Here is a 25,134-nt window from a genome sequence, read left to right on the forward strand (position 1 = left end):
CATGGTCAATTTATTATGCTAAGAATTCTGCTAACATTTCTTCCCAAATTCTCTAGACAGAGCATAGTTTGAACATGGATAATACTTGCTGTAGTCTTGAGAATTTGTACTGATGAAGCATTTGTGTATTTACTTCTTAGATTTTCACCCTATAAAAGGAATTTGCCTGATGGTCCTGCATTCCAAACTGCATTTGGAATTTTTTTCTTTCTGACAGACTCCTTTGAGTAACACCGAGGAGCTTCCAGCAGCAGCTATCCACATTGTAATCTGGAAACCATGTGAATGGTGCTCATCACAAGTAACTAAGAATAGGCAGGAAGTCTCACAATTTTCAGTATCAGATTTAAACATGAATTAATGTCCTCTGCAAAAGTCTCAATTATTCAATGCTCAATTTAAACTCACTATGCGTAGTACCTCTTATCAGTGCAGTAAGCACGTCTTTTAAATTGCATGACCATCATCTGGGGAACTGGCTAATTATACAGTAAAGTAAAACTGGAAGGCATATATTCATGAATGTAATAGCATATTTAATGACATAAACTGAAAGGTAAGGGAACTAAATTGGACAAAATAATAGTTTTCCAAAATCTAGCAAAATTCTGATCACTATCAACTAAAATTATATGGTAAAGGTAAGATAGGAAGCCATGAATCACTAATGGTAAACATCTTTTGAAAGAAAAAATCAGCAAATCAAAAATCTATAGTCAGTTTAACCACAGCTCACAAAAACACGCAAAAATGATTTTTACTCATAAAATAGTGGATATTCATTTAAAATGACAGCTGCATCTAACAGAAGAATATTTTAAAACCTATTGTTAATAGTATGTATGATTTTTGAGGATGAGCATTTGGCACTGGACAACAAATGAGTATGCTCCAAGCCCTGCTTTTTCTCAGTTGCTGATAGTTTTTTGTGTAGGGTTCATACCCTGTGGGCTTTTCCAAGCTAGCTTTGGTATGTCCATTGGTGTCATCCTTTTTCAGCTCACATTTGCACTACCATGTTGCTGAGACTTTATAGGAATAACATATACATACAATGCATGTGATGGCAATCACTGAATGAAGAGACTGCGTATTTGAAGGAGACTGTGAAAGGATGGAAGGGAGGGTTTGATTGGAGGAAATGGAAGAGAGAAATGTCATCCATTATAACCTCAAGGACTTTAAAAATACATTGTTCTAGTTAAGCTTTTGAAAATACAGATTAGCCCCGTGATTCCCCAATACACAGGCAGAGCAATGTAGCTCTAGAATAATCATGCCTTTTTAGAATAGTTTAGGAATTAAAATCCAACTAGTGGTTATGTTAAAACATAATTACCAAAATAGCAATATTCTAAAATATAACAATAACCAAACAATCATTGTTGTATTTTGAAAATGTAGATACATTGTTATTGCCATAGAAAAATTGATCCAAACTGTGTATGCCATAAATTTCTGTAACATAATCAGCAAGAGATAGAGACAGGAGGATTACAACAACTTTAAGGCCATCATCTTGATCTACATAGCAAGTTCCAGTCTAGCCTGTCCCACACAATGACAGCCTATTTCTAAGAACTTGACTTAAACAGAAGTATATGTACATACACGTATGGCCTGTCAGTCTGTTACCTGTACTGCTTGATAAATTGTTTTTTGAAAAGGTCTCATTGTGTCATCTAGATGTTCAATTCATACTCATCCTGTATTGATTCTTGATTTATGGGTGTAAAGAAGTATGTCACCATCTCGGCCTTTCACTGTTTTTCAATAAACAAGTATTCAATTGAGAAAACAACAGTCAACATAACAAAAGATTAATTAATCTAGAACACTGACAAATGGGCTTAGTTGTGACATTAAATGTGCAAAGTGACCTGGGGTGTGCAGAAAGCTTAATACAGAACAGAAAAGGCACAAGCCTTGCCTATACAGAGGATGGCAGTTAAAAAGCATAGTGGCCTTTTACTGAATCTGCAGACTAATCTGAAATGAAGTGAGGGAGCCACTGCAGGAATATTGATGCCACACACTCGTGACACTAGCATACCAATTTTAAGGACACTTTTTTCTTAAAGAGATGAAAGTAATAAAAAGGATACCCATCAGGTTATTTGACAGAATATACACTTCAATAAAATTAGGAGGAGGAAAATTAGAAAAACATGACAAAGCTGAGGAAAAAAATAATTATGACGCCATAGAAACCATATTAGAAGACCCAACCATAAAGGGATGGAACATATCTAGCCTGTTGATGCTAGACCAGAACAGGCTGAAGAACTCCAGATGATCCTTCCTAGGAAGAACTTCAATGAATTACTTGAAGGAATAATCACATAGTTCGTTAAATTTAAAATCATTTCATGAAACTATATGAAGAAAAGGAAAGCTTCATCAGGTACATTCCATTTTCTTTAAAATTAATAATGATTAATACAAATAATACAGAAGGGAGAGGTAAAAAGGAAAGAGAGTGGTTGAATTTAGAAAAAGATGCATAAAATTCCATTTACAGCTTCTTAAAATAACACCAAACAGAGAACATGCATAGGCTGAACCTAGGCACCCTACACATATGTGGCAGATGTGCAGCATGGTTTCATGTATCTGACTCTGTTGTCTGTCTTTGGATCCCTTTGCCATAGCTGGGGAACCTTGTCTGCCCTCAGTGGGAGAAGAAGTGCATAGTCCTGCTGCAACTTGACGTAGGAGGGTGGGTTGGTACAATTCTTTGAGGAGAAGAAGAGTAAGAATGGAGTACAAGGGATATGAGGATGGGTCTGGGAAGAGAAAAGGGAGGGTTCTGTAATCAAGCTGTAAAATGATTAAATAAATGCATTAATGAAGAAAATAAAATAATGATTGATTATATTACAAATAAGAAAATAGCTTTAATCAAGGGCCAGGCCTGTATGCATGTGAGTCTCTAACAGCAACACTAACGTTACAACAACTTCTGCTAATTCAATGCTTATAACAAATGACACATCTATAAATTATTTAAATTTATTACCACGGCTCAGCGGAATAAAAGATAGAGTTACAATTACTGTGTACATGTGCAGATGAAGAATCTGATGTGGGGCAGTATTAAATAATAGGTCCAATCACACTGGCAGTGTATAATCCAAATACATATTCAGTATATTAATCCTACTCAAATTAATTGTTATAGCATTAGCGATACACTAATGACAACGGAGACTATGAAATCAGCAGCAATTCTCTATCAGTGAATCCTGACTATAATGGGCAAGGTAGGCACGTAGGGGTGTGTTAGAGAAGGCTGTCTTATAGGCTTTGTTGCTAACATTGTGTCACATTCTCCATGAGTGTCAGGAACTACTTATATGACACTTGAACTTGTTAGGATTTGGTGACTTAATCTCCTATTTGAATAGCTTTTAATATAAATTTGTTTATTTTTAATTTATCCGCTTATCATCCATATCGTTCCCCCTCCCTCATCTATTTCTGGTCCTACCCCCACTATGTATTCCCCCCCATTGCCCATCTCTATTCCTCAGAAAGGGGGAGCCCTCCTCCCCTACCAACTTACTGCAGTCTCATCAGGACCACCTGCATCTTCTTCCTCTGTTGTCTAGCAATGCCTTCCTGCTGGGAAGAAGTGGTTAAAGAGCAGGCAACAGAGTCCATCGCATAGACAGCCCCTTTTCCCCTTACAAGGGGACTTACATGGAGACTGAGTTGTTAGTTTGCTACATCTTAGAAGAGGGCATAGGTCCTTTCCATGCATGGTCCTTGGTTGGTGTATCAGTCTTCAAGACTCTCACTCACCAAGATTTGTTGGCTCTGTTGGCCTTCTTGTGGAGCTCCTGTCCACTCTACGTCCTTCTCTTTCTCCACTCTTCCACGAGACTCTTTGCACTTGGCCAAAAGCTTGGCTGTGAATCTCAGCATTTGCTTCAATCTCCTGGAGGGTGGAGTCTTTCAGAGAACGTCTATGGTAGGCTCCTATCCTGTTCCTTCTCTTCAACTACTTCTTGTGTCTACTCTATTTTTCCTTATAAATGAGAATTAAGCATCCTTCTCAGGGTGCTCCTCATTACCTAGCTTCTTTAGGTCTATATTTTGTAGTATGGTTATACTGTATTATATGACTAATATTGGCTTACAAGTGAGTATGTGCTATGTGTGTCCTGGGTCTGGGTTACTTCACTCAGAATAATCTCTTCAAGAGCCATTCATTTGCCTGGAAATTTTATGATTCCTTTGTTTCTAATAGCGGACTAGTATTCAATTGTGTAGATGTACAACAGTTTCTTTATCCATTCTTTGGTTGAGGAACATTTGGGTTGTTTCCACTTTCTGGTTATTATGATGACCACTTCTATGAACATAGTTGAGCAAATGTCCTTATTGTATGATGGAGCATCTTTTGGATATATGCACAGGAGTGATGTAACTGGATCTTGAGGTAGATTTGTTCCCTATTTTTCTGAGAATTCTCCAGATGGATTTCCAAAGTGGTTATACAAGTTTGCACTCCCACCAGAAATTAAAGAGTGTTTCCCTTTCTCTGCAACCACACCAGCCTCAGCTGTAATTTGAGTTTTTGATCTTAGATATTCTGGTGGATGTAAGATGGAATCTTAGGGTCATTTTGATTTGCATTTCCATGATGACTAAGAACATTTAACATTTCTTTAAGTGCTTCTTGGTCATTTGTTATTCCTTTGTTGAGAATTCTCTGTTGATCTCTGTACCCCATTTTTAAGTTGGATTATTTGGTTTGTTGGTGTTTAATTTCTTGAGTTCTTTATATGTATTGTATATGATCCCCCTGTCAGATATAGGGTTGGGTTTTTTTCCCAGTCTGTAGACTGGTTTTGTTCTATTGACCAGGTCTTTTGCTTTACAGAAGCTTTTCAGTTTCATAAGGTCCAATATATTAATTTTTATGTCAGAGCCAAAGCTGTTGGCATTCTATTCAGGAAGTTGTCACCTGTGCCAACAAGATCAAGGCTCTTAATGAATTTTTTCTAATTGATTTATTGTGTCTGATTTTATATTGAGGTCTTTAATCCACTTAGACTTCATTTTTGTGCTGGGGACAAATATGAATCTGTTTGCATTTTTCTACATGTAGACATCCAGTTAGAACAGCACCATTTGTTGAAGATGCTATCTTTTTTCTCATTGTATGGTTTTGTCTTCTGTGTCAAAAATTGAGTATCTATAGCTATGTAGGTTTATTTCTGTGTCTTTAATTGGATTCCACTGATCTTCCAATCTGTTTGCATGCCAGTACCATGTACTTGTTACTGTTTGTTTGTAGTATAGCTTGAATTAAAGAATGATGATACCTCCAGAAGGTCTTTTCTTGTTCAGGATTGTTTCAGATATTCTAGTTTTTAAATATTCCATACAAAGTTGAAATCTGTTCTTTCAAGTACTGTAAAACTGTAAATAATTATGTCAGTATTTTAATGAGAATTGCATTGAATCTGTAGGTTGATTTGGGAAAGATGACCATTTTTACAATGATAATCCATGAGCATGGGAAATCTTTCCATTTTCTGATATCTTCTTCCATTTATTTCTTCAGAGACTTGAAATTTTTTCTAGAAGTCTTATACTTGCTTTTTTGGAGTTACACCAAGTTACTTCATGTTTTTGTGTGGCTATTGTGAAGGCTGTATTTTCTCTAATATCCTTTTCAGCATGTTTGTGTTTATATAAAGGAGGGCTATTGATTATTTTTAGTTAATTTTGTACCGGACCATCATGCTGTAAGTGTTTATCATCTGAAGGTGTTCCCTGGCTGACTTTTTGGGGTCATTTATGTATACTATCTTATCATTATGGAGTAGTGATACTTGCACTTTTTCATTTTCAGTTTCCTTGATCTCCTTTAGTAGTCTTATTGCTCTAGCTAGGATATCAAGTACTATTTTGAAGAGATATGGAGAGAGTGGGCAGCATTGTCTTGTCCCTGATTTGAGTGGGATTGCTTTAAGATTGATTCTGTTTCATTTTATGTTGGCTATCGCCTTGCTGTATGTTGGCTTTACTATTTTTATGTGTGTGCTTGTATCCCCGATCTCTCTAAGACTTTTAACATGAACCGGTGTTGGATTTTGTCAAATTCTTTTTCAGCATCTAATGAGATGATCATGTGGTCTTTTTCTTTCAGTTTCCTTTTTTTGTGGATTACATTGATAGGCTTATGTATATAGAACTACCCCTGCATGCCTAGGATGAAGCTAGTTGTCCATGGTAGATTATACTTTTGATATGTTCTTGCATTTGGTTTGTGTTTTGAATATTTTTGTCTTTGTTCATGAGGGAAATTCGTCTAAAGCTCTCTTTCTTTGTTGGGTCTTTGTGTGGTTTATGTATAAAGGTGATTATAGCCTCATAGAATGAGTCTGCTAATGTGCCTTCTGTTTCTATTTTTGGAATAGTTTGAAGAGTATTGATATTAGCTCTTCTTTGAAGGTCTGGTAGAATTCTGTGCTGAAACCATTTGGTCCTCGGCTTTTTGGGGGGAGGTATAGGATGGAGACTTTTGATGACTGTTTTTCTTTCCTTAGAAGATATAGGACTATTTAATTTATCTGATCTTAATTCAACTTTGATAAGTGGAACCTGTCAACAAAATTACCCATTTCATTTAGATTTTCAAATTTTGTGATATATATCCATTTGAAGTAACACCTAATAATTATTGGATTTCCTCAGTAACTATTGTTATGTCCCCCAATTTTATTTCTTATTTGGTTGATTGGGATACCATCTCCTTCCCTTTGAGTTATTTTGTCTATTTATATCTTGTTGCTTTTCTCAAAAAAGTAGCTCTTGGTTTTGTTGTTTCTTTGTATTTTTCTTTTTGTTCTTACTTATTTGATTTCAGCCCTGAGTTTTATTATTTCCACCCATCTACTTCTCTTGAGTGTGTCTGCTTTCCCCCCTAGGGTTTTCAGATATACCTTTAGTAGAGTAAATAAAATATCTCTATTTTCTTTATGAAGGCACTTAGTGCTATGAACTTTCATTTTAGCACTGATTTCATTGTGTTCCATATGTTTGGGTATGTATGACTTAATTTTCATTGAATTTTAGGAAGTCATTAATTTATATCTTTATTGTTTTCTCTGAGACACTTGTCATTGAGTAGAGAGTTGTTTGGTTTCCTTGTATGTGTAGGCTTTTTGTTTTTATTATTATTGTTGTGGTCCAGCTTTAGTTCACTGCAGTCTGAAAAGACACAATGGATTATTTAAATCTTCTTTTGTCTGTTGTGGCTTGCTTTGTGACCAACTATATGGTCAATTTTGGAGAAAGTTCAGTGAGGTGCTGAGGAAAAGGTGGAGTCTTTTGTGTTTGGGTGAAAAGGTTTTTAGGTGTATGTTTAGCCCATTTGATTCATGATATCTGTTAGTGTCAGTATTTTTCTGTTTAGTTTCTGTTTCATTGACCTGACCTTTGGTGAGAGTGGGTTGTTGAAGTCTTTCATTATTAATGTGTTGGGATCAATGTGTGGTTTAATTTTCATTAATGTTTCTTTTACAAATGAGAGTGCCCTTGTATTTGAGGCAAGGATGCATAGAATTGAGATGTCAGGTTCATGAAACTTTACTTTCATGAGTATCAAGTGTTCTTCCTCATCTCTTTTGATGAACTTTGATTGAAAGTCTATTTTATTAGATATTATAATGCTTAGTCCAGCTTGGTTCTTGTGTCCCTTTGCTTGGAAAAATCTTTTTAATCTCAAGTAATCTCTATCTTTGTGGCTGAGGTATGTTTCTTGTATGCAGGAGGATATGGGACCCATTTATACATTCATTTGGTTAGTTTGTGTCTTTTTATTGGAGAGTTGAGTCCACTGATGATGAGAAATATTGAGCAGTGACTGTTAGTTTTTTTCCTTTTGTTGTTGGTTGTGGTAGTGTGCTTATGTTTTTGTTTTATTTTAGTTTTGCTCTAGTGAAGTTATTTATATCCTGTGTTTGGGGCGAGGGGTAGTTAACCTTCTCAGGAGGGAGTTTTTCTTCTAGTATTTTCTATAGCACTACATTTGTGCACAGATACTGATTAAAGTTGGTTTGATCTTGCAATATCTTTTTTTCTCCATCTATGGTAATTAACGTTTTGCTGGGTATAATAGTCTGAATTGGAATCCATGGTCTTTTAGAGTTTTCAAGACATCCCCCCAGGCCTTCTGTCTTTTGTGGTCTCTGCCAAAAAGTTATTTATGATTCTGATTGGTTTGACAGTATATGCTACTTGGCCTTTTTAACTTGCTGCTTTTAATATTTTTTCTTTATTCTGCACATTTAGTGTTTTGATTATTATGAGGCAGGAGGATTTTCTTTTCTGGTTTATTCTATTGGGTGTTTTGTAGGCCTTTGTGTGTTTATAATCATCTCTTTATACTGGGGAAATATTCTTCTTTTGTTTTGTTGAAAATATTGTCTGGCCCTTGGAATGGTGAATCTTTTCATTCATTTACTCCTATTATTATTAGATTTTGTCTTTTCATGGTGTCCTTGACATATTGAATTTTTTCTCTTAGGTATTTTTTAGATTTAATATTTTCATTTATTTATTTGTATCTTCTACACCTGAGATTCTTTCGTTCAGCTCTTGTATTCTTTTAGGGATGCTTGCATCTGTAGTTCTTATTTTCTTCCATAAGTTCTACATCTTTAGGATTTCCTCAGTTTGTGCTTTCTGTATTGTTTCTCATCCTTTTGAATCATTTTGTTGATTTCCTTCACCTATCTGTGTTTTCATGCATTTCTTTAAATTATTTTCTCAATTCCTTTATCAGTTTGGTGAATTTTCCTATATTTCTTTGAATTATTTATTAATTTTCTCTCTAGGAGCCTCAACCCGTTTGATCATACCTTCCTGTAAGTATTTAAGTCTTTTAATCATTTCCTCTTTAAAGGCTGTTATTGCCAATTTCATAATCACAGGAATTAATGTCATTTTCTTTTGTTTTAGTTGTGTTATGGTGAAGAGCTACTTGCAATCAGATAACTGGTTCTAGAAAAGTCATATTGGTATGGCTTTTGTTGATTGTGTTGTAAGGCTGGCCTAGCCACCTAGTTGTCTGTAGTGTTGGCTCATAGTTGCTGGTGTCCACTGCTGTTCTCATGGGCTGTGGGAAGAGTCCTGGCCAGGAAGCTGAATGTTCCTGCTGGAGCCTTCCTCAGATTGGAGTATGGTCTAGGACTGGCAGTGGTTCCCAGGCAACTGCCATGGATGTCCTCAGATATATGATCCTGAGGAACAACTGGACTCCTCAGGAGTTTGGGGGCCCTTCTCTTGCCAGAGGAATCCAAGGAAACAACTATATCATTACTGGCTTTCTTGCTCTGAGATTAGTGAGCTCCAGCTTCCCAGACACCGTGTTCAAACACTGACATCTCTGAGTACAGCCATTTTGGAGAACCTGTGAGCTCAGAGGTCTGGCCAGTCTCCTTAGGGAGACAGGTTTAGCTTTGGAGCACTGGCGGGGCCTTTTTCCATTGATTCCAGGTTTCAGGAGGCCTGAGGTTAGATCCACATGCCCATGGCATCAGAAGGTATCCACAGATATGTAAAAGTAGTTGGGTGCCCACAGGTTGAGACCATGCTCTGGAAGGAACTTGGGAAATTTTACCTGGATTAGCTGCTTGACTTGAGGTTGGATTCACTTGTTTCCCTCAGAGTGGGTTCTTCTCTCACCTAGAAAATATAGCTGCCGGCATTTTGATGTCCCAATCATAGACTGACAGTCACTCTTAAGTCTCTGCTGTCCTGAGGTTCAGATACAGTTCACAATCATTGCCACCATCTTGCCCTCCAAGTCTCCCATGTCTAGTGAGATACCTCCACCCTCACTGCCTCCATCACTGCTTTACCTTCCCTAGGAGCAGCAGCAATTTCATTTGAATAATTTTGGAAATAAATTATATCTTAGAAAATGAGTGAATCAAATCAGAACAAGACCATACCTGATACAGTGAACATCTTTAGTACCAGTCAGAAGGAAAAAACATAGTACCTTTATATATAATGCCGTAATTTGCATTGGTATAATATTGCATTTGTTACACATTTTTTATTTCTTACTTTCACAATGCTCATTTCAAAGAATTTAGTTACTGCATTTCAAGTTAATGCTCTAAAGTTGAGAGGTGGCTTAGCAGATAAAGAAGCATGTTACCAATGTTGATTGTCTTACTTCAATTACAGAATCCATATGGCTGACAGAGAAAATTGAATACTCCAAATTGTTCTACAAAGTCTTTTCTGTAACTTGGCATACAGACAAGCAAGAGAGAGAAAGCAGAAGGGTAGAGGGGGGAATTTAAAAGTTGAGCATCTAAGCAGTGAGCTAGAGACATTAGACAGTGTTAGGTTCTTTGCCAGTGTGGAAGATATAATAAATTTGGTATTAGTACCCAGATATCTTTACTACAACTGTAGAATTGTCAGTGCTCCACATTGCTGATATGAATGCTTATATCATCTTAAAGGTGAATGGATCTGAGAGAAGCAGAGTGAAGCTGAGACCCACCATTTCAGCCCAGACATTTAATAGAAAGTATGTGAGGATCATGTTAGTGAAGTGTTAGTTGGGCATTGGGATAGACGTGTCCAACCAGTGATCAGAAGATTGCATGAAGCCAAAAATATTGAATGTGGACCAATAGAAATGATAAGCCTACTTCAAATGTGGAAGTATTTTGTTTGTAGCTTAAATGTGTAGCTCTCAACTTGAAATCTGAAATGGAAACATCAATCACAATTTTAAATCATTGGTTTCATCTGTTAGGAGTTCAAAAAGAAGAGATAATTTTTTCAGGACAATTAGTTCATTTGTTTCCCAAATAAAGTCAGATTGATTGGGGATTCTTTTATAAGATCTCTCTGATCCTGATACCGTAACATTGTAAAAAAAAGTCATCTTAGTTTAGTGAGACAATCTACTGTACATATTATGATCCAATGGAAAAGCTACAGCATCTTTCTGGCACTTTAATTTGGTAAAGATTGGAAATGTACCTGAAGAGAATAATTGTAAAGTGTCTATTTGATGTATTCATCAAAGACTGCACACCTTTTATATGATAAATGAGCAAACATTGGGTCTCTAATACAGAATAAGACATATGCTCATCTCTTACTAGATTGAATACAAGAAAGATGACCAAAAACAAACACACAAGATGAGTTTGGTGTCATAATACTAACAACAAGATGAGGCAGGACAGTGCATTAGGCAACAGTGACTGTGGACTTTTGTAATGGAAGTTAGATATTGTTTCTGCCAAGCTGAAATCCCTGAGTAACCTGAGATTAGATTAACTAAAAATGTAAGGAAGGACCCTGAATGTAGACTCTAAAGCATAGGAGCAACAACTATGACTATGTTAAGAAGGGAAGAGCCTGATACACTAAGAAAAATAGAAATACAAACCATGGCATTGTCTAACTAGGCAGTACAAATTGGTAATTCTCAATAGCATGCTGTAAACATTTGGAAGATGAGTGGATGTGCTGAATCCTTGGAGCAGCTACTTGTGTGCCACACTTCTCTATTGGAATTACAGCTCAAGAAAACTCTGTTTTCTATCAGGAAACCTGCCATTTCTGGACAGCCTCTGAGCTCACTATGAAATGACAGACTCCCTTTGTCAGCGAAGTTCCCTCTTTTCTGCCTTGTCTGGAGATCCTGAACCCCTACCTTTCTCTACCTGAGGAATGCCAAGTACTACTTAAGGAAAAAGTAGGCCAACCTCCCTTCCTCTTGGTACAACCTGTTCAGTAAGCACCTAGGGATCGCTGGAGATACCCACATTATGCTAATAAGATGTCTTGGTTTCTTGCCTGTCATCCACTTTTAACTGTACCTGGAGCTCTTTCCCCACCTATATGATAATTAAGTATGGCGTCCTCCTTCTTATGATGGTACTGTGTTAGTATATATAAATCAAGGATCCCTAGCATCTCTAGCCCCACCAAATCAAACTCATGCACCTTCAAAACCCTCCCACTGCCGAAGGTTTATAATTCCACTTCTCATGAAATAAAAGGGGACCGCATCATCTATTTCCCCATGACTGGCTGAGATTTGTCATTTATTCTGTTATTCTGGGGAAGGACATCTCCAGCCCTCCTTCCCGATGGCCAGAGCTAGCTTCCACTATTCATGGGCCTGTCAGCAGTTTCTCTTAAGCTCTACACTGCCTACTGCAGTGCAGACTTGGAGAAGGGGGAGTGACTGGCTGTTCCCCCAAACAGTTGTTTTTGTCTCTGCAGACAAAATCAGGCTCTGGCCTCTGCCTCTCTCGGAGCTCCAAGAAAACTTCCATTACCAGATGCTCACAAAGCAGCCACTGTTCCATCCAAGTCAGGTCAGGCTCTCATTGCTGCCTGGCTTAGGCTCCACTTGATGCTTCACCCTTTTCCACCAGAAAAAAAGCATACTTCCATTTCCTGCCCTGCAGCACCGGCCGGAACTCAGAATGATGGTTTGCCTAGTGTGATGTATAAATATTCTTGGCTGTCTTTGTCAGAATTACAGAAATTTTGAAAAATTTTATTCTTGAGTGGAATTAAGGAGAAACGCAGATGTGTGCAAACAAATGTCAATTTATATAATACATTTATTTTTGTGAATAAACACCTAGAATTTGGGTGCACAATCATTCTAAAAGAGGCGGGGGTGGTTTAACTTAGTTTGACAAAATCTGTCTAGTTGTTTTACACAGAGGTTCCAAATCAAATTATCTGAATCAAAAAGGGTTCCAAGGCAACCTTTGCCATTTGCTAGTTGAAGACATGAGTTTTTTTATATATATATAGAATAATCAGAGTTTGTAGCTTTATCTTGGCATCTCATCAGAGGTGCCTTTTGATGGAAAGTTGGATGATGCCATTGCTTGTGCTGAGTGAGCGAGGCATAAAGGGGAGATGGTTATTTCTGCTACTGACACCACACATCCCAAACGCCAGCTATCTCACAGGGATCAGTGTGAGAACAAGAGCTGGTTAGTGAATTAATCTTCCCTGAAAGATAACAGGGATACTGAAACACTGAAGACAGCACTGACACTGATCGTTTCCCACTTCCTCTGCCAACTCAGAGTAAAGGGAAACATCCCAAGACACATTCATCCACGGTATTTTCTATCAATTAAGTTTCCTGAATAAACCACAAAGCTGTCTATAACCCCCCCAGATGACAGGATACTAACCACCATGTTGCTATGTTGAGCTTTCCTGGCTAAGTGTTTTAGAAATAAAACATGACAGGAGTCGGCAGCTATGCCTGCAGATGTAGAACAGGTTCAGGCATCACAGATCCACCCCCAGTGACAGTCCACAGTAGAGTCTACACACATACTGTGGATCATCTTCTCAACCTCCCCACACAAGAAACACCACTTTTTTGTTTGTTTGTTTGTTTGTTTAATGAGGTCTCTCAAAAAAGTAGAATAGTTTTATTTTTCCTTAAAGTATTATAAAATGTCATGACAGTATCCATTATTTAAAAGTGAATTCTGGTATTTGTGTATTGAATATTTTAATGGAGAAAAATAATTTTCCTCTTTTTTTAAATCAAAGAATATGTGTGTGTGTGTGTATTTATTTAAAGTAAAGGAATCCAAAATCATTTAGTTAAAAGTTTTCTGGAGTGAACAAAAGACAGAGCTAGAGAAGGCTGATGAGATTTAGAGATCCACTAGATGCCCTTAGGCTGGAGTTGGGCTTGATGGGAAGAAGAAATGCAGTGTATAAAGAAAATGAGTGCATAAGTGGGGGAATGGCATTCTTGAAAACATGAGTGACACAAAAGCAATGGTGAATAATTAACTGCAGGCCATTCATTGAATAAAAGGTATGTTATCTATTACTACAGAAGGCAAAAATATATGGCCCTGTTGTGCTGGCAAATAGGTGTATGGAGAAGATGCTTATACAAATCTTAGGTTTGCAGTACGAGCAGTATATTTGTATTAATTTTATGTTAAAACTATAGTGAAAATAAAATGCACCTGACTGGATGGAAACTTTTGTGAATTTTGTATACTATTTCATAAGTACGTTCAGCCATTTATACTAGCTGTAAAAATCTAAGCATTTTTTTCTTTCAGTAAGCATAGATTAGTAATATGAAAGCCGTGTTGACCTCGGAAGTCCCTCAGTTCTCACACCAAGGTATGAGTTTAAATATGTAGTGAGCAAGAGGAAGGTACAAGGATGGCATCTGTGTGGTGGTGAGAGTAGCATTAAGGCTTCTGCTCAGGGAATTTGGCAAGGATATATATTTCCATAGTGGCTTCAATTGGCCTGTTGTTGAAGCAGCATCCTAATCCTGAGTCCTTTGTTGCTTTTTATCTATAAGGTGTTCTCTCTGTTCTGATTCTAAATCTCGCTAAAGGAAGCTAGGTCTTTCAACCCAACCAAGATATATGGGCTTTTATGCTGTTCATAAACAGAAAATCTCTATGTTAAAGGTAATTTATCACAACTTTCTATATGCTTATTCAGTCAGTCAATTCATTACTCAATGAAGGCTTATTCATTTCCACCCACAAACAGGCATTTGTCAAAAAAATTTAATAAGGAATGTAAATATTTTATGATGCTAAAAAGTCTTCTTTTAAAATTTTTAACATTATGTACATATTGTCTTTATATCTACTGACTATATGGTTTCTTTTCATTTTCAATTTATTTTTTATGTCAAGGCATGCCCATAATTTCTTATCTTAACTGAATAACCTATGCTGACCAGTTTAGACTAATGAAAACATGTTACAATGAAGTTTTTTATTTTCACTTTATGTATTCTCTAAAATACCTTAGGCCCACATTAAAAAATACATACACAGAGATTCAAATTATACTTGGCAGACAGGTATCTTGAGCAAAGAAAATCACTAAAATTCCTCAATTAGCTACTTTAGAAACTTTTGTGATATTCATTTTGAACCCCACATATGTAAAAGCATTATACTCTTGTGTCTTCCCAAGGAACTTGATAAATGCAGGTACAACATAGGCATGTAAAATGAGTGGCTGCGAGTGTTATTCAAGCTCTGAATATAGGACATTAACCAGAGTCATCTGCATATCCTCTCTAATAAAAACCTTCTCATGCTTAGTAAATGCTGATTGTGAGAGAAGATACAGGAAAAAGAAGAGGAGGGAACAGTTGTAGGTGGGGTAGAGGAGGCTAGCAGGTACTTACAGACTATGCCTACATTTGTGAACACAAATTTAAACAAAATCCCACTAAGAAAATCCTCCTAACTCATTTGGTTTTGTATTTATATATAAAATATATATTCATTTCTATAAATGTAGATGGGGTGTATACCTGAGCTTATTAACTGTTTTGACAATTACCAAGGAGACAAGCTTATAATAAACATTCTATAGTTTTCTCATTCTTATTTTCTTGTAGTTGTTGTTCTTGTTCTTGTTATTACTGTTCTTTGGAGACAAGTCTTGATCTGCTGCCTAGGATCATTTGGAACTGAAGAGCCTCCTGACTCAGCACTCCAAGTGCCAGCATTGAAGGCATCTGTCATAAAACACAGCTTATTTTACTTAATTTGAGTTCTCATTTGTTCTTTAAGATATTTGGCCCCAGTTGGCTTGCTTTTCCCCCCAGAGTTTATAGTTTTAATGGAAGACTCATTAGTCATTATTTTTTTTTTTTAATTATTATTTTTTTATTATTTTATTCTTGTTACATCTCAATGTTTATCCCATCCCTTGTATCCTCCCATTCCTCCCCCCCCCCATTTTCCCATTATTCCCCTCCCCTATGACTGTTCCTGTGGGGGATTATGTCCCCCTATATATTCTCATAGGGTATCAAGTCTCTTCTTGGCTACTTGCTGTCCTTCCTCTGAGTGCCACCAGGTCTCCCCCTCCAGGGGACATGGTCAAATGTGAGGCACCAGAGTATGTGAGAAAGTCGTATCACACTCTCCACTCAACTGTGGAGAATATTCTGACCATTGGCTAGATCTGGGAAGGGGTTTAAAGTTTACCTCCTGTATTGTCCTTGGCTGGTGCCTTAGTTTGAGCGGGACCCCTGGGCCCAAATCTGCCTATCATATTGTTCTACTTGTAGATTTCTAGGACCCTCTGGATCCTTTTATTTTGCTGTTCTCCCATGCGTCTCTCATTTAGAGTCCCAATAGGATGCCTTCCCCTCTGTCCCAGTTTCCTGGTAAGTGAAGGCTTTCGTGGGACATGCCCCTTGGGCTAGTATGCAGATATAAGTGAGTATATACCATTTGATTCTTTCTGCTTCTGGGTTAACTCACTCATTATGATCATTTCTAGCTCAATCCATTTATCCACAAATTTCGGGAATTCCTTGTTTTTAATAGCTGAGTAGTATTCCATAGTGTATATGTACCACAGTTTCTTTATCCACTCTTCTACTGAGGGACACTTAGGCTGTTTCCATGTTCTGGCTATTATGAATAAGGCTGCTATGAACATGGTTGAGCAAATTTTCTTGTTGTGTGCTGGAGCATCTTCTGGGTATATTCCAAGGAGTGGAATAGCTGTGATTAAAGACCTCAACATAAAACCAGAGACACTAACTCACTTAGAAGAAAAAGTGGGAAAGAGCCTGGAACATATTGGCACAGGAGACAACTTCCTGAACAGAACACCAACGGCCCAGGCCTTAATGTCAACCATTAATAAATGGGACCTCATGAGGCTGAGAAGCTTCTGTAAGGCAGGAGACACTGTCAAGAGAACAAAGCGACAGCCTACAGACTGGGAAAAGATCTTCACCAACCCTACATCTGACAAAGGTCTAATATCCAAAATATATAAAGAACTCAAGAAATTAAACACCACCAAACCGAATAACCCAATTGAGAAATGGGGCTTGGAACTAAACAGAGAATTCTCAACAGAAAAATACCAAATGGCTGAGAAACACTTAAAGAAATGCTCAACCTCCTTAGTCATCAGGGAAATGCAAATCAAAACAACTCTGAGATTCCATCTTACACCCATCAGAATGGCTAAGATAAAAAATTCAAGCGACACCACATGCTGGCGAGGATGTGGGGAGAGAGGAACACTCCTTCATTGCTGGTGGGAATGCAAACTAGTACAGCTACTTTGGAAATCTATCTGGTGCTATCTCAGAAAAATGGGAATAGGGCTTCCTCAAGACCCAGCTAGTCATTATTTTTTTAAACAATTTTTATTAGATATTTTTACATATCCATTTATATTTTTAAACACATATACAATAAACTCCCTACATCAAGAAAAGCCATGATAAGATAATAAGATGCCAGGCAACAGATAGTATAATATATGATGTTAATTAAGTGAGAATAGGGAGAGAAGGAAAGGGAGGAAGGGGCACCCCAAAGAGACAGAAACAGAGGAAAAGAGGGGAGAGAGAGCAGAAGAAGAGAGAGAGGGGGAGGAGAGAGAGAGAGAGAGAGAGAGAGAGAGAGAGAGAGAGAGAGAGAGAGGAGAAGAGGAAGAGAGAAGGGCCACATGGACAGTTTGTCCTTTTTATATGGCCCTGGGCAGGGACACGCCCCTGTGGCAGGTAAGCAATCACATCATAGGTAGGCAGACTGAAGTAGAATCATAACATTTCTACCTTTTCCTATGATTAAAAAATGAGAGACTGTCCTTCCTCTGACTTGATACCCTATGAGAATATATAGGGGGAGGTAATCCCCCTCAGGAACAGTCATAGGGGAGGGGAATAATGGGAAAATGGGGGGGGGAGGAATGGGAGGATACAAGGGATGGGATAAACATTGAGATGTAACAAGAATAAATTAATAAAAAAAAAGAAAAAAATGAGAGACATTAGATTGCTTTTATATATGGTAAGTTAACATATATAAATGTAGGTAAGTCAGAAAAGAGGGTGTAAAGAAAACAATAGCAACAAATATCCAAATTATATGGTAAAGGAAAAGGAAAATTCTGTCGAAGATTGCTGGGGGAATCTGAAGCTGTTTGTCCTTGGCCTGGAGCATACCATTTTAGCCTTTTGCAAATGGATAAGGGGTGAAGTAATCATCTTAACTACTTCCTGCTGACAAGTAGAGAAGCAATAGGGTGTTTAAAGGGCTGAAATGTTGGCCAGGTTCTGAAAGAACAGGCTGTTGCATTTGCCGTGTGGGGTCTGAGAACATCTGTAGCTGAGAAAGGCAATGCAGGTCCAGCTGGCATGATTTCTGAGGTTGGCCAGGAGCACTTGAGGGTAGCTGCTTTGACGATGTCCCACATGCAGGATGTCTGTCAGGATACTTGAACATGTATGTGGGTAGAAGACAAAGTTAGTAGGTTAGAGAGAAAATTCCCTTTAGGTGTACATTTGAAACTCTTGGGAGAGCAAAGAAAAGGTCTGAATATGGGGAGCATTCTTCCATTTTACCCAATTGCTGGCAATAATTATAACAGTTTAGTTTTGTATCTGACCAAGTTTGGTTACAGAGGCATGTAATCATAGAATCTCTTAATGTGGGTGTAGGGATTTCAAATTCACAGAAGGCATCCCAGAGGAGACTGGAGAAACACAGCAAATGGACTGTTTTTCATGGGAAGCAGCTGCAGCAGCAGCAGAAACAACAGTAGCAGAAGCAACAGTTTCACCCAGTAAAAAAGTCCTAGTTCTAAGTTAGTGAGAAGAAGTAGATGCTAATACGGACTGGGATTGTGAGCTGGTGTTAGGTGCAGAATGGTGGTAAATGGGTAGTTACGGAGAGAGGAGTTCCAAAACCAGTGAAAAGGGAGAGGCGATAGATGAGAAACTTATGCTTTGGATTGACAGTACTTAGCTGGATTCCATTTGACCTGAGAGATGGATTTCATGCAGCTTACAAGAATCCTTTTAAGTTCAATAAAAGAGGCAAATTTAGCATCATCACTGTTTGAAATCTGTAATGAAATACATGTTATTAGACATGTACACATTGTAGGAAAAGGGCAGTAGACAGAGAAGAGGATAGGCTTGGAAAAAGACCTTTGTGTTAAAAGCACAAATGCTGTGAGGTGAGTTCAGGAAAGGCAGAAGCCTTTCTGGCCTCTGTGGAACAGTAACATGGGGAGGACAGAAATCTCCTGCCAAGTAGAAAGAATAGTACACTTTAGCATCAGTACACATCATGAAAGATGTCTGTTCAGGAGACTGGAAGTATATAATTTTAGTACAATGAGAAACATTTTAAGAAAAAGACAAATAAATGAAATTTAAAATATTGAGCTTGGAACTATGGTGTTATCTATAGTTAGACTCACAAACCAGAGCTCCATTGATCAGTATCAATACTTTGAAGAGTTAATACCAAAATAGCATAGCAACAGGAAGAAAAAAAAAAAGCATCCTTTATACATGTTGACCTTCATAACTTGTATTTATTAACTTAAAACACATTCTTATGCCTTCTAACGTTCATGTGTGTATCAACCTTAAACACCCTCTCAAACCCTGACAGTAAAAAGTTTGGTCTCCTGCATATGAAGAGGGCTGGGAAGGTGTCTGAAGCCTGTTTATCTTTAACCTGAGGTCTGTGAGTAAGTCAAACCTGTTTCCCTTTCAAATAAGAGACATAGTATCTAGTAGTCTTAGCCAGCTAACGAGTTGACTAGCTATCAAGTTAACATCAGCTTAGTCGTCAATGTGATCAGAGACCTGAGAAGGATAAATTGTAACCTAAAGGAATCTATATATTAATAAAAATTACAGAGATGACTAGTTAAGTCATGTCCCAGTAAATAGACAGTGTCCCAGTTGTCTCCTGTGGCAGCATGGTAGCATGGGCAGAGACAGTCTTGCATCAGGCACAGAGGACAAGAGGCTGTTTCTGTGGAAGGTGAACATGGAAGAGACTGAGCTCACTTGTGTTCAGCAACATGAAACAATGACTCTCCAGGTGTCCAATTTGTCCACAGGCTGATCCATAGCAGACATTTCGGAACAGTTTTGCTCTGTGGCCAGAAACCACAATCCAAGTTTGAAGTCACCTTCCCTGTGTCCAAGTCTTCTGAGACCTGAGCCTGTTATGATCTGGGACTTTCTGGTTTTATAATAAATTTATACAAGTTAAATGCCATATTCAACAGACCTATGACAAGTTTTGAGAGTTGGCATATTTGAGTTACCTGATCTCTATATCTAGTTATCTGCTCAAACTATATTTTATAAACATAAAATAGAATATTATGATCTCCTTCCATGTTTATCCTTAAAAATATAATTAATCACATTGGTTTTTAGCATGACTAAAAATACATTTTTGAACATGTTAAAGGACTTGATCATTTTTCAATACCTTAACAATTAAAGCTAGGCATTTAAGTTTTATCTCCATTAAGTTGGAGCCTCAGAAACATAAACACAGTCCATAAAAGAGAACAGAACAATTTTTGTATGATATTAACATCACATTTAGAATTTTAGACTAACATAGCTGCTTGACCCAAGCCACCTGTGGAGAAGCCTTCCTGAAGAGCTTTCAAGACTGCCACTGAGGTATGCAGGAGATTCAGTGGGCATGCACATGCTCAGGGCCCGGTGTTGTAATACTTGTTTCCCTGTGTATAAAAATTCTTGCTTGAGAACTGCAAAATACAGTCAGATTCAAACTGCCTCTGCTTTGTTTCTGTTTGTCACTGCCAAATCCTTACCCACCCAGTCCTCAAGGACCCTCCTGCCAGGGACCCCCATACCCAGCTGGGGTGGTCCATGGCCATCCAAATGTCATTAATATTGATAGAAAGCCCATTGCTGACTAGTCTGATTCACGAGAGATAATCACTTAGAGATGAGCTGCACTACTGTATCGAGCTATAGGGTTAATATTCCGTGCAAAGAATCACTTAGTGAATTTCCTCAAACACTGCATATATTTCATTCTGCAGGTACTGTTTAAGCTTTCTAAAGTGCATTATTATTGTCGCTGCAGTTGCAAAGTCTCAGAATGAGATCTTATTTATTTTGAGAGAAAGAAAAACATTTTAAGTTAGATTATGCACTTACCTTCCAGAAAAATGTTACACAATCACATTTGTAATGTAGATTTACATGAAAGAAAGAGAATAACAATCATACCCTTCTCCTATATGAATTTTGAACACTATTAGGTAATATTTAAAAGATATTTTGAGTCTCATTTTTCCACATGGCCATTAATTTGGCATGATGTTTCTGTCTGTCTTTGAGGGCATTCTGAGTAGAATTGAAGCTATCAAAACCTGTTTTTAAGAACAAAATCCGTAGACATTATGGTTTCTGTAGGCAGTTCATGATATATAGTGATTTATTTCTGGATATTATTTATTAATATTGATTTCATAAATAATTTTTAAATTAAATAAATCTTAGGTGTAAAAGATAATGCATAAACTGGTATAAGTGATACGTGCTTAGTCAGCAGTTCACAAAAGTATTCATTATTTAAAAATGATGAAATAAAAATGATAAAATCTAATCATCGATTATTTTTGTATTTATGTTGTAATGGTCTTGAACTTCTGATTTTCCACTTTGCAGCTGCTGAGTTCTATGAAGTGCTGGGGATTGAACCTAGGGCTTCCTTGATACTGGGTAAATAATCTCCCAGCTGAGCTCTACTTAAGTTCACCAACTTCATGTTTTCTTTGTGTGAACAGTCTCTGTTCTTGTTAATTCTTATGCATAATGCCCATTTAATTTTTAAGTAATATTAACTGCCAAACTAGTTTATATTTTTCATAGGTACACCATAATGACAGGTTATAGCTTGAAATGAATTATACTAAAAAGAAAACAGAAGTAGAAAATGGAGTGTTCTTGTTAATACAGCTCTGTGCTGTCAAACAAGTACTTATAGTTTGCTTTCAGCTTATTCAACAAACTTGTTCTTAATATTTCTTAATATTAGCAGCCCTAGTTTTATATATATATATATATATATATATATATATATATATATATATATATATATATATATATATATATATACATGCTTATGTATATATGTTAGCAGCCCTAGTTTTATATATATATGTATATATATATGTATATATATATATGTATATATACATATATATATATATACACATGCTTATGTATATATGTGTGTGAGTGTTAATTTTTTTTCAATTTGAATTTTACTTGCTCAAAAGTTACTTAGATTAACTTGTTATATGTATATTAACATTTATATGACTGTTGTTTCCTAACTTAGTTCTCTGGTGTTTTCAAAACACATTTTAAGTGATTTTACACCATGTAAACATATTGAATTTTAATTGAGAAAATGATACATATTTATGGTACACCTCAAGATGCTTTGATATTTGAATTTAGAGAAATGACTAAATGAAGGTAACTGCATAACCATTATTTTACACACTTGCAATTTTGAGAAGATGATTATACCTAAAACCCTACTAACTTTCAAATGCATAATATATTATTATTAATAATAGTCATCAGGAAACCATTAGGTCTCTACAACTTTGAAAACTGAAATGCTGTGAAATTTTAGACTGTTCATTGCCATTTTCTTCTTCCCACTTCAAGTCCCTGAACACTAAGGTTCTAATTTCTCTTTGCACAAGTGTAGTGTTTTGGATTCCACACAAGTTTTAAATCATTTTGAGCTATTGCAAAGCTGAACTGGAGAAGGGAAAATTTATAGATGATGACTTCTCACAGTTTGTCAACAGGGAATGCCAAGGTCTATGAGGCTGTATCTGACAAGGCTTTTCTTCTGCAGAATGCAAAAAGTAAAGCGAGCATGCTGTATAACAAGGGGGTGCCATTAGAACCCACATTTTCCCTATGGTAGTGAAAGTTTTTAGGCACATGATATTAACCCATTGATGATGGCAGCTTATCTTAATGGTCTAAACTCTCAAAACAGTTGGGAATTAGGCACTGAGTTTCTAACACCTAAGCTTCCAGAAAACACACTTACATCCTAACATTATGTTGCCAATTTCTTGAGTTTTTATCATTTTCACATACAAAAATATTGATTACATTCCAATAACTTTACTCACTATTCCACAATCTCACAAGCTCCAAGATCCAGAGTATTATCTAAAGTAAGTATGAGAGAGACTCAAGGCATGATGCATCCATGGGAAAATTTATTTCTTCCCATTAATTAATAACCTTGCATTTATAAAATAAGGGTTCTAGAGTACAATATGAGTGAAGGCAGGGGAAAGGTAGCCCCATTCTGAAAGGAAAGATAAGTTAAGAGGAAAGGCTAACAGTCCTGAGTAAGTCCTCATGATGAGGGAAGACAGTGGTGTGCTAAGCTCTTTTGAATTTGTGTTCTACCTTCTCAGTGAATACATGAGAAGAGATTAGCAGCAAAGGGCATTACAGGAGGTGATGAGCAGCTCTATCCCCTCACAGGCTGGGTTGAGTTCCATTTTAGCAACTGTATAAACTTGGTTTCTCACACCTGCAATTTCAGAAGTTGAAGTTGCATGTTAGTGATCCTGCTCTCAAAGCTCCAGTGGCATCATTGTATGATGCCCTAATTGGCCTTATTCTCTGGGCTTCATTGGGCATTAACTTGTATTTCTTTTCTTCGGTTTCTGATTTCTCTCTTCCCTGTAATACATTCTATTGGTGATTTTCACTGGTTTAATTTTTATTTAACTTCCTTTAAAAAATTTCTACCTTATGATAAAAATAAACTAGTAGTTGATGTGACCATGATTTAATGCAACTAACAAATAACTTGTATAACTTACTTATCCAAAACAGCCTGCAATAGCTTTTTCAAAGTATTGGAAGTAAACCTTGTATTATAATTGAGTTGTATGGTTATAATACCATGTATTACAGTAGAAATAGTGAAGAATAATCTTAAATTTGAATTCTATAACAATGTATCTAAAAGTAAACTTATTTTGCATCTATATACAAAATTCTATACCAGTGAGTTTAAAATAAACTTGTGAGTAACAGTTAAGGCATTAAGTTGAGGAGTAGAGACCAGATATATTAGTTTTACAATTAAGCTTAGTTGTTTAGTGGTTAATTAATAACCTACATTGTCCTTCTTATTTCATTTAGTGATTTCTTTGTTTCTTCTTTGATTTCAAAAAGTTGATTCCCATCCTCTGTAAGCTTATTGGGATGCTTAGCAATGTCTTCTGTGAGTTTTTGAACCTTTTGAACAGGCTTATACTTGCATTTTAGTCCACTATCCTTAGTTTACCTAAGTTGCTCTCATTTGAAACTGTTCCTATGGGGTCTGTGGCTCTTGGCAGGATAGCTGGAGAATAGCTGGTGGCAGTAGCCAAAGCTCTGGGAAATCCTGAAGGGAAGAGCAAAGTGGGGTGTTAGAGATGGCTCTAACTGTGCTGGAAGGAGCTACTGGAAGGTAACAAAGACTAGATTAAGTTTTGGAAGATTCAAGGCATGAGGACTTCAAGAAACATTAGGGACATGCTTACTGGCCCTAGAGCAGTGGCTGGGAAACACACACACACACACACGTACATATATGTGCATATATATAGATATTTATGTGTGTGTATGTATGTATGTATTTCAGAAAGATTTCTGCTATGTCTTTAAATTCTAGATTTCTTTCTACTTAAGGCGACATTTTCTACTTATAGGCATATTCGTGAATTTCCATTAGTCAGATTTTATTTATTTGCCTATCTATCTATCTATCTATCTATCTATCTATCTATCTACCTATCTATCGAGACATAGACTGACTATGTAGCCTTGGCTGGCCTGGAACTTGCTGTATAGACTAGGCTGGCCTCAAACTCACAGAGTCCATTTGCTTCTTTCTATGAGGTGTTGAAAAACCCCTAGGGTGTTTATTAAAGGATAAATTGAAAAGTTTTACCCATTGTTCCCAACATTTTATTATGTGGTTTTAGTAGTTTTAAATTGTGTTTAAATACAGAATTAAGTTGTTTAGCTGAGCTTGCAACACTCATGGAATATAGTAAAATTTAAAATAACATGTGACTGGACAACCCAACTGAAACCTGACAGTCTATGAACAATGGAGCTTAACAGGCAGGATCCAAGATGGTGGTAAGTAGTGTGAGCTGTGTTTAGAAGCTCCAGTAAACAATTCAGGGAATTGCACAGAATTCTGAACCAGGAACACCGAG

The sequence above is a fragment of the Acomys russatus genome, chromosome 14 (assembly GCF_903995435.1).
Source record: "Acomys russatus chromosome 14, mAcoRus1.1, whole genome shotgun sequence".
In the NCBI taxonomy this organism is placed as follows: domain Eukaryota; kingdom Metazoa; phylum Chordata; class Mammalia; order Rodentia; family Muridae; genus Acomys; species Acomys russatus.